Raw genomic sequence first — 15792 nt, forward strand, 5'->3', positions numbered from 1 at the left:
AAATAACCCAAATATAGATAATAACAATATATGTTATTATCTACGTAAATGACAAGTTTACAAAATAACAACACAAGAATTTAACGTGGTTCCACTATCGGTGTGATAGTGTACGTCCACCAAAGAGAGAGAGCAAGAATGTTATTACCACCAAGGAGATTACAAAGTGCTTGTACAAGGATATTTAAATCCATAATCAACTAGCAAGACTTCCTTCAAGAACTTCAAGAACACTCTCGTATCTCACACATATATGATATACTAGCTAGAGAGTGTTGTATCTAGAGTAAGATAGAAACCAAGGGGTATCTAAATATGTTGGGGCCAAATGGTTATTTATAACTAAACAAAGAGTAGGGAAGAAGCTTTAGAGGATGAGTAGTGAACAAGCTTGGTAAGAGTAGTGAGCAAGCTTGGTAAGAGTAGTGAGGAAGCTTCCTTCTTTGAGTGCAACATCCACAAGTAATATATATATTTATATTACAACAAAGAATTGGTTGTCTACGAATTCGCTAACATTTTTAGCAAAGCATGAATGAGATCTTTGCATGCAATGAAGAAAATACATTTTAAAGCATGAAAAACGAAAACCATTCATGTACCTCCTGTATGCGGTCCAAGGGTAAAATGTTGTCTAGTGTGTCCAAAGATGGTAAAAGTCCTCCGTGCAAGAAAAAGATCTATAACATACCAACAAACCGATTAATAAGATGGTGTTGTGTGCATTACAGTAGTCACAGGGAGTGTGTATAAGATGTAATGGAAACAGAATGCAGTCCCAAACATGTGGCCAGATGTGTACGTGTGTATAAGATGATGCAACTTGTTTACATGCTGGGGGGTTGTTTACACCATCACAGTGTCCGGTGCACATCTAGACATTCCCACAGTACCAAAGGCCATTCATGAATAAGGTGCATATAATCAAGGCATATACTATATATGTAGATATGTATCAGATCATGAATAAGGTGCATATAATAAAGGCATATCACATTTATATTGGTCATTAAGACAACTTAGGGGCCTCAAGATGAAGGCATTCAAGATGCAGAAATTGTTCAGAAACGTGCTCACTAAAACGCAACGTATGCAACAATTTATTCCATCTTATTTGTCAACTAATGANGTGCTCACTAAAACGCAACGTATGCAACAATTTATTCCATCTTATTTGTCAACTAATGAAGGCATTCAAGATGCAGAAATTGTTCAGAAACGTGCAAAAAATGTTGATAAAGTTAGATTGCTAAAACAGAGAGCACCTGAAACAATAGATTTGCGTACAAAGTTTCCCTTAGCCGCTTGAGCTGCGAAATTCTGAGTTGGCTAGTGAGTTTGGGTTCGGATCACCGAGCAACGGTTACAATCAAAGAAATCAAATTAGAGCAAACTTTTAAGAAATAACCACTGCATTCATACACCAAAAAATGCATGATATACTTGTCAATCTAAATAAGAGTTCATTAGCCTTTTTGGAATTTTTTTTCTCCAACCTATGGCGCTTTTGAAACATGTATGTCTGTAATGATCTACACAACTTTTATCCTTTAACATCTATCTTTAAATAATAGATCTTATAGCACGCAATTCTCCCTTATTTATGATAATGGATTACTTCTCGTTTCCTTAACATGTAGAATTACACATAAACAGAAATACGTGCAGATATTTAACATGTTGCATCAGATAATTCAAATTATCATGTATGCATACATGTACTGCATAGCCCACGATCACACATAAAGGATAAATGAAAACAGGTTTTACGTACTGCACTACACATTTTGCACTGACATACTTGCTATTATAGATAAGCATCTGATACCATCTTCAGGCTCAGGAGAAGCTAATGTTTCTACTACAAGAAATGGACATTAAATCTGATGTTGATCTGTTTTAAATGATTCAATTATAGGGCCTGCCATTTGGCTAAACAAGCTTTTGATGAGGTAATTGCTGAGTTGGAACAATTGTATGTTGAAAAAAGAATTGCTACAATTCATCAAATAAAATGAAATGGATGAAGTCAATTGTAAGAGTATGACATCCAAAAAATAATTGTGTGGATTTGAACATACATATCAACAAAACTGCATAATTAGAAGTCAAAAAGTGAGGTAAATTAAGAGTAAAACAAAAAACCATTATCGCAAACAAGTTCTACTAATCAAGTAGAAGGAAAAAAGGGCTCAAACCAGCTTTAGAGATAAAGTGGGATCTGCTTTCACTCATATTGTTTCATGGTGATGGTTCACTTATGAACATAAGGATTGTTCATTTGTTTCATGGTGATGGTTCACTTATGAACATAAGGATGGTCCAATTATGAACGAAGGAGTAATTCACTTATGAACATGTGAAAGTTCACTTATGAAAATGGAGGTTGATTATGTATGTGAGTGAGAGTGGTTAAATACTTTTGAGTGCCTAATGTCTAATACTTTTCAGCATTTGATAAAAAAATTGATGCCTCACTTGTTTCAACTTCACAACCATCGTTACTCCATGCCATAGGCTCACAATCATTTGGAAATAATTTGTTCAACAGGTGTAAACTACCCTCTAAACAAGCCCAAATTTCCTTAGAAAACATCTGTTAATAGCCCCCTAGGACAGCTTAAACAACCCTTAAAACAGTCGCTTTAGCTGCCAATTTCGGGCCTACACAGTCCCTATAGTTGCTGATTTTTTATCTGCAAAATAGCTTCTTTAGCGGCTGATTTTTAGCCACAAAACAGCCCCATAGCTGCTGATCTTTAGCAACAAAACAACCCCTTTAGGTGCTGATTTTTACACACAAAACCATCCCTTTAGCTACCACTTTTTAAAAATTAAATGAGGAGTGCAATGTATTATGACACATATCATAGGCTTACACTATCCAAACACAATCCCAAAGCAGAAGAACATGGATCAATTTTAATGATTTGTGCAAAGTAGTAGGATTGGAAGAAAGCAAGCTTTGACATATTGACAATAGCATTTGGAACTATAATTAAACGATTTTGATCAAGAGAAAACACCAACTACATCCATACAAACACTTTTCGTTTAGTCCCGTGCGTCCAGACTTTGGAAAATTGATCAAGTCCTTAACTCTGGACCATTGCATCCAGACTTATGTAATGTCTTATATCATGTTATATTATGATTATACCACAATTTGTTTTATTAAGACCACATAATTGTGTTCTTTTAGATGATCAATGTAACACCACTCTTGTCACCCCAGTGACTTCATCACATTGAACACCTTCCCAACCTCCTCCACAACAATCTTTACCTATCCAAGATGACAAAATGCCAGTTGTGTCCTTCAAGATTCTGGCTTTGAACCCAAGAAGTGCTGCTCTATCAACCACGGAGCAAACTGAGCAAGAAGGTGGTGTGGTTTGGGCATTGGACCATATGGAGACATAGACTAAGAGAAGGATCAAGATTTTGAAAACCCATGAAGAAATCTGCATTTTTGATGTGGGTTATTAAAAAGAAATGAGGTTTTTTGATGGGGAAATTAGGATCTTAAAAGTCCTAGAAAAAGGAAAGGCAAAAAAGGGATCAAAAGAGAGACATGGGTTTAAATCTATTTGTTCACTTAGACACGAAGGTATAATGATGAAAAACGTTGGTGGAAGAATCACATAACAATATGATATTGTTTATGAAGACTGTTTCTCTTATTTATAGGAGTAACAATGACAGGGCCATAGATTTAAAAGAGCATGTAGATACTAAAGCAGTAGATGTACATTTTTATACCTGAAAACAACAGGTATATAGTAATATATTCTGATTATACCACAATTTGTTTTATTAATACCAAACTGTGGGATTGTTGCATGTAATGAAGAAAATACATTTCAAAGCATGAAAAAGGAAAACCGTTCAGGTTCCTCCTATATGCAGTCCAAGGCTCGAATGTTGTCTAGTGTATCCAAAGATGGTGAAAGTCCTCCGTGCAAGCAAAAGATCTATAATGTATCAACAAACCGATTAATACGATGGTAATATGTATGAAATCGACTAACATTGTGCATGATTTTAACCTGGCTTGTGAAAAGTGTGACGAAGAGAGAAAGATAGACAGGAGGACCCAGACAAGAGAATGACAAACACACACAGAGATAGGAGCATGTTCAACAGGCACTAACCATAAACAAGGAAGACCCTTGTTTATGTGCACTAACCCTTGTTTATTAGGAATAGAGTTTTTGAATATGTGTTTACTTGTAAATGAAAAAACAATGAAGAACACCAGATTGTGAAAAGGTTATACCAGATTTTGAAAAGGAAGAACACCTTATCTAATACGTGTTTACAAAATTTACATTAACTGGATTTTGCAACTTGTTTACATGCTGAGGGGGGAAGAATGTGGCTGTGACAAAGCAGAGATGTACAAGAAATATAGTTTAATAGAACTGCAGATGACAGGAGCTGTGACAAGGCCATTTGAAAAATATTATCAAAAACAGAAACCTCTCCACAGTCCCAAAGTTACGATATTAGACAGTGATCTAAGAAATATAGTATGTGGAATAACATGCGGATTTTTACTTTGACATGAAACTGTTTGGTTTTTAGTTAAGTTCCGTAATCTCTGAATTAAAACTTGCAGATCCTACTTATGTTCCACAGGAAAGTTCATTCTGAAAGGACAAAATCACAAAATCAGTCAGTATGCGACATAAAAAAAACTATTTTGCGACAAAATCAGAAAATCAGATAGGAGCATGTTCAACAGGCACTAACCATAAACAAAAAGATCTATTTGTAATTTGTTATTTTTCTCAATATAAAAAAACTTCTTTAACATTCAAAATAAGAACCACGATTTACAGAAACAGAAATGTAAAGAATCTTATTATAAAACTAATATCTACAGATCTAATTTACAAAATCTAAAGAAGGAACAGAAACACTAACTCAATACAAGATGTAAAGGATGAAGATGACGGTACGCATCTGTAGAGAGAGAGAGAGAGAGACTTGTGTAATCTCAAAAAGCAATTTGGAAAAATGAATTGTTGTGGGAGCTATGGTCGGCGACTCATTCAATATATATATCAATTTGTTTGACCAGTTTTGCTCCTCCGAGTTTCTCTTGACTTGCTCCGCTAACCTCCAAGTTCTACAAAAAACGAGGCGCGACCCTTCTACTTAGACAACAACTTAATCTTTTCCATATTGACATATTCTACCCAAAACTGTTAAAACAATAACAAACAAACATTTAAAGTAAGGTTAGTTAAGTCAAGATTGGATAATGAGTAACATGTACATTTTAACACCCGCCCTCAATCTTGACTTTTAAAGAGATCAATCAATTTTAACTTCGAACATATATAACTGTGATGTTTGATACTAAGAGCTTTGGTTAGAATATCTGCTGTTTGTTCAGAAAAAGAAATCTTGACAACTTTTAACACTCATCTGCTTATTTTTCCCCTTATATAATGGACATCAATCTCAACATGCTTTGTTCTCTCGTTAAAAACTGGATTATTAGCAAATTGTATGGTAGATTTATTATCAAAGAATAAACTGACAGGAATAAGACTGTTAACATCTAAATCAGATAAGATTTTGAGAATCCAAACAATCTCACAGGATACAGAAGCCATTGCTCTGTATTCTGACTCTGCTGAAGAGTGAGAAATAGTGTTTTGTTTCTTACTTTTCCACGATACTAAAGAATCTCCAAGAAATAAACAAAAACCTATTACCGACCGTCTAGAAGAAAGACATTTACCCCAATCAGCGTCTACATAAGCAGTTAAGTAAAAAGAATATGACCTTGTAAGACTGATTCGTTTTCCAGGTGAATGTTTGAGATACCTGAGAATTCTTAATGCAAGATTTAAGTGTGATTGTCTTGGAGCATGCATATATTGATTTAAACAGTGAACAACAAATGTTATATCTGGTCTAGCGTTTAGAATATAAACCAGCCTACCTATTAATCGTTGATACCCAGAACAATCTGGTAGAAGATTGTCTTTAGAATTAATAGAATCAGAGATAACTAAATTTATGTCCATAGGGGCATTTGAAGGTTTACAGCCCAGATAGCCAAAATCATCTAACAATTCCAAATAGTACTTTCTTTGTGACATGCAAACACCACCATTACACTCTAAAATTTCAATTCCCAAGAAAAACTTTAATTTTCCCAGATCTTTGATTAAAAATTTTCCTTTTAAGTATTCTTTAAAAGCACTTATCTCACTCTGACAATTACCAGTAATAACGATATCATCTACATAAACAAGAAGAACTAGAAACACAGAGTTAACATGCTTGGTAAACAAGGAATAATCATTGATGCTTTGCACAAACCCATTTTCAATTAAACATGATGAAAGTTTAGCGTACCACTAACGTGGAACTTGTTTTAATTCATACAGAGATTTAACTAACTTACATACACGTTTATCATTAGTACTATAATATCCCTTAAGAAGGGTCATGTGAACATCCTCTACTAAGTCACCATATAGAAAAGCATTGTTAACATCTAATTGATATAAAGGCCATTTAAATTGAACTGCTATAGCAATAATACATCTAACGGTAACCATTTTAACTACGGGAGAAAAAGTCTCTTCATAGTCAAGACCCTCCCTTTGGCTATAACCCTTAGCAACTAATCTGGCCTTATATCTTTCAATTTCACCATTAGATTTATATTTAATCTTATACACCCATTCACAACCAATGGCTTTTCTATTATTAGGTAACTCAGTAATATACCAAGTCCAATTCCTATGCAAAGCTTCCATTTCTTCATTCATTGCATTAATCCAATTCTGATCACTATAGGCGTCACTAAAAGTCTTTGGCTCAACAGATTTATTCAAATTTGAAACAAAACAAAGATTTTCAGATGACAGACAGGAATAATTGACTACCCTTTCTATACCATACTTGACCTTCCCTTCTATGACAAAATCACCATATTTTATAGGAAAATTACTTGGTCTAGAAAAGCTCCTAAGAGATTGAGTTTGGGAATTAACACCCTCAGAGATATGACCTATAGTTTCATCAACAGTTTCAACAAAAAGACTTACGCCATGAGGCAAACTGGCAACCAGCCAACCATTCCACGGCTCCCTAAGGGCTGCCAACTGGTAGCTCTATTAAGATCACCTTGTATAGAAAGATCTTGATTACTTTGATTTTCAGAGCTGCCTAGCAACTAATTATCATCAGTTCTAGATAGGCCACCTAGTTCACTACGGCCGTTATCCCTATAATCAGAATCACTATTTGTTTCATCCACAGAAGGTCTATTATCTTCATCATTTGATCCCACAACATCAAGGTCATTAGAAGGATCAGACACAATATCAAAAAAAATTTAAAACATTAAGATCTTTACTCATAGCATGATCAGTCTTTTCATTACTCATCTTGAAAGGAAATATGTTTTCAACAAATTTCACATCTCTGGAAAAAATAATTTTCTTGGTTTCTAGATTGTAAAGTCTATAACCCTTTTTTGAATTAGCATAACCCAACATAACACATTTTCCAGATTTGGATAAAAAATTATCAGTTACGTTAGGTATATGGACAAAACAGAGACACCCAAAATTACGAAGATGAGTAAGAACCGGCTGAAATCCATAAACCAAATCATATGGACTCTTACCATTCAAAAGAGAAGACGGAGTTCTATTTATGAGATACGTAGCAGTTAACACACACTCACTCCACATATTAAGAGGGACTCCAGCCTGAAACATGAGAGCCCTAGCAACATTTAGTAAGTGCCTATGCTTACGCTCGACCACCCCATTCTGTTGGGGTGTATAAACACACGAGGTCTGGTGAATTATTCCTTTAGTTTCAAGAAAATTGTTTAACTTTGATTAACAAACTCAGTTCCATTATCGCTCCTAAAAATTTAACAACTTTTCCAAACTGAGTGAATAAGAAAGTACAAAAATTTTCAACATATTCACCAACCTCATATTTATTTTCTAAAAGGTAAATCCAAACTGCAAGTGTGAAATCATCCACAATAGTCAAGAAATATCTATATCCGTCTCTACTCATGACAAGGACCCCACACATCTAGATGAATAATTTCACCTAGAGCTTTAGATTTACGAACACTAGAGACAAATTTCTCTCTTGTTTGTTTTGCCTTATGGCAAATCTCACAAGGACCACTGACTTCATTTCCAATTTGAGTCTTTTCTTTAGAACATACAGAACTTGATCAGCGGGGTGACCAAGACGACTGTGTCATAGATGGAAAGAAACAAAGCAAATCATATTATTCATGTTGGAAGAAAGAGAAGCATTACAGATAAAACTTTGGTCAAAAAAATATAGCCCTCCGCTCTGGCTACCAGTCCCCACAATGTTCTTCTGCAGATAATCCTAAACATAACATTTTGTTTCATCAAACTTTATAGAAACTTTATTGTCTCTGGCTAACTTGTAAACAGACATAAGATTAACATTGAATTCGGGGACCACAAGCACATCAAATAAAACCACACTGTTGGATAATTTAATATTTCTAATCTTATTGATTTTAGCTTTGGTCATTAGGGTGAGTGACATTAAGATTTAAATCAGTAACATCAACAATATTTTCTAGATTTAAGGAGCTAGAAATCATATGCTGGTTAGCTCCAGAATCTATTATCCAACCAGAGCGGGGATTTTCAAATGTACCTGCCATATTGGCAGATGCTCCGTCTGAGGAAGAGGTAGTGGTAGTGGTTTGATTAATCAAGTTCAAAATCTTAGCAACCTGATCCTCTGAAAAGCTAAAGGAAGACTTAGACAAAGCAGGATCAAAAGTAGAAGCATTTACAGAAGTCGATCTAAGATTAGGATTTGGGTTTCTGGATCGATTTTGAAAATCTTTGGGAAAGCCTATCAGTTTAAAACAACGTTCAATGATATGACCAGAGATACCACAATGTTTACAAATCAGATTGTTAGGGGTCCTTCCAGGTCTCCTTCTATTTTCAAAGCCTTTGCTTAAAAAGGCAGTGTTTTGCGTTTTAGAACGATTTTGATCAGAATTAACACCTCTATGAGACTCCTCCCTAGATACAAGAGAAAAGGCAGTTTTAACGGAAGGGAGGGGGTCTCTAGTTAAAATGTTGCTCCTAATAGGCTGGTAAACATCATCTAGACCCATAAGAAATTGCATCAGTTTAATGAGTTGACTATGTTCCAGAAAATCATGTAAAACATTGCAAGTACAGGACGGAAGTTTAACGAGAGCATCAAATTGCTTCTAGTAGGAGTTCAACTTATGGTAATATTCTGAGACAGACAAATTGTTTTGGCTTAAGGAATTTATTTTCTGATACAAGTTAAAAGTAATTGATCCATCTACCTTATCATAAGTTTCTCTTAGTTCCTCCCAAACTTGAGAGGACACTTTTGAGAAAACCTGTCCAAGAAACAAGTCCTCCGTCATGGAACTTAAGATCCATGAGAGGACAACGGAATTACATCTATCCCATTGTTTTTCAAGAATGGGATCATTTTCAGTACGAGGACAGAAGCCGTCAATAAAGCCTATTTTATTTTTAGTTTCAAGAGCTAAAGTCATAGCGCAAGACCATACACGATAGTTTTCAGTCCCACTAAGTTTGAAAGATAAGATAGGGGCTCCACTAGTATCACTAGGGTGCAAGTACAGTGGGTCTCCAAAGTCTAATTTTATGACTTTGGATTCCATTGTCCTTGACGTACTAGTGACAACGAGAGGAGACTCCATCCAAAAACAAAACACACACACGAAAACAGAAATTGAAATGCTTAAAGGCAGGATTCCTAAAACACTTTAATGTGCTAGGTCAAGCCAACAAGACAGTTTATTACAAAAAAAAACAACAACACAGCAAGAAAAAAAAACACAACAGAAATAAAGCAGCCTTACCACAAAATCCTTTAACAGAGTTAAAGGATACAAACAGAAAGAACTAATAAGCACCACATGGTTTAAAAAACAAAGGCTACTTATCAGAGAGATTCTCCAGGAGGTACCTGAACAAATTGAGAAAGTTAGTATAACAAGAATGCCAGATCTGTGATTCACCAGATCTCGACTTATAAAGCATACCAAAGACATATAACAGATATAGCATGATTACACAGAAGGGTCACGAAGGGAAGACCAAAATAGATCAAGATAGATCTAAAGGAGGTCCAAACCAATCAATGAACCCAAAAAAATAAACCTCAAGATCTGGAAAAAAAAATCAGATCTAAGGAGAGAAGAAAAAAAATATAAGCTACACAGTTATGAAATAGAAGGTATGAAAGATACAACAGAGATTCAATGTAAGGTACACAGATCTGAAAAGTAAACAATACATGTACTATAGATAGATCTGGATGGGGACACAGATCCTCAAAGATATACATGTATTTATAATGGATCTGGAAATATGGACACAGATCCTCAACAATATCAGTGTAAAAGAGAATATTCATTAACTGAATCTGGAAAGAGGACACAAATTCTCAACCCAACACAAAAGGTGCACTAGATCTTGAAAGGTATAAACCCTAACAATCACTTCTGGAACGAAAAAATAGCTAGAAAGGGACAACAGATCATACCAACTGTCAACAGACCAGATCTTGAAGGGGACAAAAAAAATATTGGTACGCGCCCTATCAAACATTTCTAGAACAAAAAATATAACTAGAAGATGAAGAGGCACAAATATCATGGATGAATCTGTTGAGCGATGGCATAAAGCACATCAAATATCGATGATTCATACCAGTCATATATCTAACAAGATTAAAAGAAGAAGCAAACACAGAGGCGAGCGTATAGCTCTAATACCATGTTATTTTTCTCAATAGAAAAAAATTTCTTTAACATTCAAAATAAGAACCACGATTTGCAGAAACAGAAATGTAAATAATCTTATTACAAAACTAATATCTACAAATCTACTTTACAGAATCTAAAGAAGGAACATAAACACTAACTCAATACAAGATGTAAAGGATGAAGATGACGGTATGTATCTGTAGAGAGAGAGAGACACTTGTGTAATCACAAAAAGTAATTTGGAAAAATGAATTGTTGTGTGAGCTATGGCCGGCGACTCATTCAATATATATCAATTTGTTTGACCAGGTTTGACCTACAGAGTTTCTCTTGACTTGCTCCGCTAACCTCCAAGTTCTACAAAGACAAGGTGCGACCCTTCTACTTAGACAATAACTTAATTTTTTCCATATTGACATATTCTACCCAAACCTATTAAAACAATAACAAACAAACATTCAAAGTAAAGTTAGTTAAGTCAAGAATGGATAATGAGTAACATGTACATTTTAACATAATTCAACGAACCACTTACAATAGTAAAAGAATTGAAAGACCTTGAATATGAAATCAATTGCATTACCCCTAAGAGCAACTCCAACCTTCACACCCAAAAAAACACCAAAAACACCAAATCTGGTGGGCCCATAAACACCCAAAAAAAAAAAACTCAACTCCAATCACACTCTAAAAAAATACCAAATTTGTGGACCCCATATTAAAATAACATATTTTATTTACTATTTTTAATATCAATATTTATAATTTGTAATAGATATTATAATAATAAATAATTAGTAATTAATTTATTTAATGAAGAAATGTTAAAATAAAAACGATAAAATTGTAATTAATAAATTTTATATTTAAAAAGATTACATTAGTTCAAATAGCACAAATTAAAAAAACACATAAATAATACTAATTCTCAGAGTTAGTATATTCGTCCCACAAATGATCAACTAATGCATTACGAAGTTGAAAGTGAGCATCTTTATCCTTGATCTTTTTGTGTCGAGCAAGAAACTGTTCAAGTCCACCATTGTTCATCATCTCAACTCCCACGTCTTGCACTTCACTTCGTTCTTCAGTTGGTGCATTAATATCACGTTCATCTTCTATGATCATATTATGCATAATGATGCACGAAGTCATTATATCATGCAATATTTTCTTCCTCCATAACCGTGCCGGTCCTGCTACTATTGCAAACCTTGATTGCAATACGCCAAATGCACGTTCTATGTCTTTTCTACATGCTTCTTGTTTCGTTGCAAAAGATTGTTTTTTAGGGCCACGTGGATCGTGAATAGATTGAACAAGAGTGACACATTTTGGATATATGCCATCAGCTAAATAATAAACCATATTATATTATTTTCTTTTGATGACATAATTAGCAGGAGGAGCAGTACCTGCTGCAAGATTTGCTAAAAGATGGAAGGACTCCAACACATTAATGTCATTGTTGGACCCCGGTAAACCTAAATATGCATGCCATATCCAAAGATCATAGTCAGCTACAGCTTCAAGAATAATACTTAGAGATCTACTACGACCGGAATATTCTCCTCCCCAACAGGTTGGACAATTCTTCCATTTCCAATGCATACAATCTAGACTACCTAACATTCCTAGAAAACCTCGTTGTTCTCCAACTTGGAGTAGTCGTGCCACACCATTAGCATTGGGTGTTCGGAGATAGCGTTCTCCAAACATTTCCACGATGGCACGACAAAACCGCTTCAAAGCTTCTAAAACCGTCGATTCGCCTATTTTAACGTATCATCTGTAGCATCTGCAGCCACGCCATATGCCAACATTCGAAATACAGCAGTAACGTTTTGATAACCGGACAACCCAAGTTTGCCGCATCCATCCTTCGTTGGAGAAAGTAGTTGTCATGACTTTGGATAGCATCCAAAATACGAAGAAATAAAGTACGACTCATTCGGAATCGTCGACGAAACATCGACTCAGGAAATCGAGGATTTTCAGAAAAATAATCATTGAAGAGATTGCGATCGGCATTTTCCCGATCACGATTGATAACTATATGGCCAGGAATAGAACCACGATAAGATACATGATTGTTTTGAGCATAATTACAGATATAATTATCCATTTCAGATGCTAGATTGAATACCTCGACCATTAGTTCGGCATTAGTATTATCAAAAGCCTCATCGTCTGAATACGAATTATCAGCCATTTGAGTGGTATTTCTCAACAAAGAGGATTGCAAAATATAGTTGAGATATTTTTTTATAGCTGTGATTCAAGTTTTATAGTGAGAATCAGTGGTGTTGTCAATTCTTACAAGACTTTTCAGAAGAATCTTGCCAGACTTTTCAGAAGAATCTTGCCAAACTTTTCAGAAGAATTATACCAGTGTGTTGTCTAATCTGTCTTCATTTGGAGTGAACTGAAAATTTTGTGTATAAATAGGGGGCGTCTAGGTAAGCTAAATCACATACATTTTCATTGAGATATTACCAGCCTTTTCATAAAAATGTCTTCAACAATCCGAACTTCATCCTACAAAGATATCGAAGACATACAACTATGTCATTGTTATCTTGATATAACTCAAAATCCAATAATAGGTAGAAACCAATCAAGAGATAAGTTTTGGTCAAGAGTAGAAACTCTTTATCACCAAACCGAACCGTTCGCAACCAGTCCTTGACCAAGAAGATAATTGGAAACGAGAATGTCTTGCATTCTAAAAGCTTGCACAAAAATGTGAGGGTGTATCAATCAAGTTGAAATGAGGAATCCAAGTGGTGCTTCTGAACAAGATATCGTAAGTATTTATTGTATTAGTTGATCATTGTTTTATTAATTTAAATATAACGTGTATTTTTCATAGATGAACGAAGCGAAAGAGCTGTTAAAACTTGACGGATCCTATAAGAAGGGTTTTAAGTTTGATTATTTATGGGACATCTTGAAAGACTCCAAGAGTTTATCAAATGTCACTGCATCAACTCAGTATCAACGACAAAGTCCTTATCAATCACCTTTTTCTGGTCCTGGTTCTTCGTCTGGGACAAATGTCGGTTTACCGTCGTTGACTATTCACGACGTAGAAGGTACTCAAAGACCAATTGGTGTGAAAAAGGCAAAATCAAGGCTCCAATCTGATAATAAACTAGAGACCTTAGTCAAGGCTAGTAAAAAATGAGCAAACAAATAGCCAAAAACAATGAAGTTATGATGCGAAGGAATGAGCTTCAAGCTCATAAACTTGCATTAGAGTCAAGGTTGGTGGATGACAAACTTATGTGCATCGATCTAAACTCTATCACTGATCCTCTGTGGTATGAGTTCATAAAAAATGAGAAAATTCGAATAACGAGAGAGAGAGAGAGAGCAGAACCCCAGGTTCATATGTCTGGACAAGGATCAGAATTCGTAGCATCTCAATATCGAGTTTCTCAACATCAACAATTTGCAGGAGCTCAAGACCAAGCCGAAGGATCTCAGAACGTAGCAGGAAGCTTTAGTCAATTTATGCCTAACGGAGACGATTGGACCCTTTAATTTATGTATTTTAGTTTTTAAAATTTACATTAATAAACTATGTTTACTTTATCCGATATCATATTTGTGTTATTAATAATTTAATATATATATATATATATATAAATTTACATAATAAATATAAAAACCTAAAACTTAATATTTGTAATTATTTATTTATTTATAATTTATTAAAAAATTATTAAATCTAAGAAAAGGTGGTGGGGACCACCCTTTTGGCAAATATGTCGTTCATCTCCTTTACGGCAAATATGTCGTTCAATTTCTTCCTCCGGCAAAACATTGGTATTTTTGGCGTACGATTGGATCCAAGAGAACGACAAAAGTAGGGTTTTGCCGTTCGATTGGAGTTGCTCTAATAACCCTGATGCCCATAGTCCTTGAACCAAATACATAAAGAACACCAGATTGTGAAAAGGTTATATCAGATTTAGAATCATGCAAGCACCCTATCTAATACATGTTTACAACTTGTTTACAAAATTTACATTAACTGGATTTTGCAATCTGTTTACATGCTGGAGGGGGCAGAATGTGGTTGTGACAAAGCAGAGATGTACAAGAAATATAGTTTAATAGAACTGCAAATGACAGGAGCTGTGACAAAGCCATTTGAAAAAAATTATCAAAAACAGAAACCTCTCCACAGTCCCAAACAAGAATGCAGACCGACTGTAATTATGTATTCTAATATTTATGCATTAACCATTGGTCATTTTCAACCAAAAAAACTGATTAAGAAACTGTTTGATATCAAACTGATTAAGATGAAGGGTTGCGCCTCACATTCTGGAATACTAAAAGGGTAGCGGAGTCATATATGAAGAAATTCAAGGACTGATGTTGTCATCTCTAAAATATATATAAAGGGGCTTTCCATTATCCAGTCATATCACTTTTTCTATTTTCATTTTTTCTTAGCTACTTTTTAGCTTTCTCTTCTCTCAAAAGATTCTCTCTAAGATCTTCTCAATCTTTTGTTTTAGTTTAGATATTTTACATTTTCTTTAAGATCTCAATGTTGTTCTTAAATATTAGATTTGTTTTCTTCATAAACTTAGTTGTAATCTGTTGGTGTTGTTCTTATACGATTTTATAAAGTGTTGATTTTTATGTTAAAGCTTTTAACATGGTATTAGAGCTTATCAGGTATGTTTCTCACTCGTCTTTGCATCTGTTATCTTTTTAAATCAAACAAGTGAAATGCTGAGTTCTTTGGATTACGAGATCTACAGACCTCGATTTGTTTCCAGATCTCGCTTTGATGTTTGTTGTTTGTCCCTTTCGTTTTTATTTTTGTTTTGTGTTGTAGATGAAAGGACCGATTGGGTTGAAAGATCATTAAGATCATCTAGATCTGTGTTTGGTCCCCTTTCGAGATCATATTTTTGTTTAGATTGTTTAGACTATTTAGG

At 34.7% G+C, this 15792-nt stretch overlaps 1 pseudogene; it reads right to left on the reverse strand.

Annotated features, from left to right (window-relative positions):
- Positions 1 to 11752: 11752 nt before the first annotated feature.
- On the reverse strand, positions 11753 to 13043 carry LOC112512866 (annotated as a pseudogene).
- Positions 13044 to 15792: the final 2749 nt, after the last annotated feature.

Source organism: Cynara cardunculus, assembly GCF_001531365.2.
Source record: "Cynara cardunculus var. scolymus isolate 2C chromosome LG 5, CcrdV1, whole genome shotgun sequence".
In the NCBI taxonomy this organism is placed as follows: domain Eukaryota; kingdom Viridiplantae; phylum Streptophyta; class Magnoliopsida; order Asterales; family Asteraceae; genus Cynara; species Cynara cardunculus.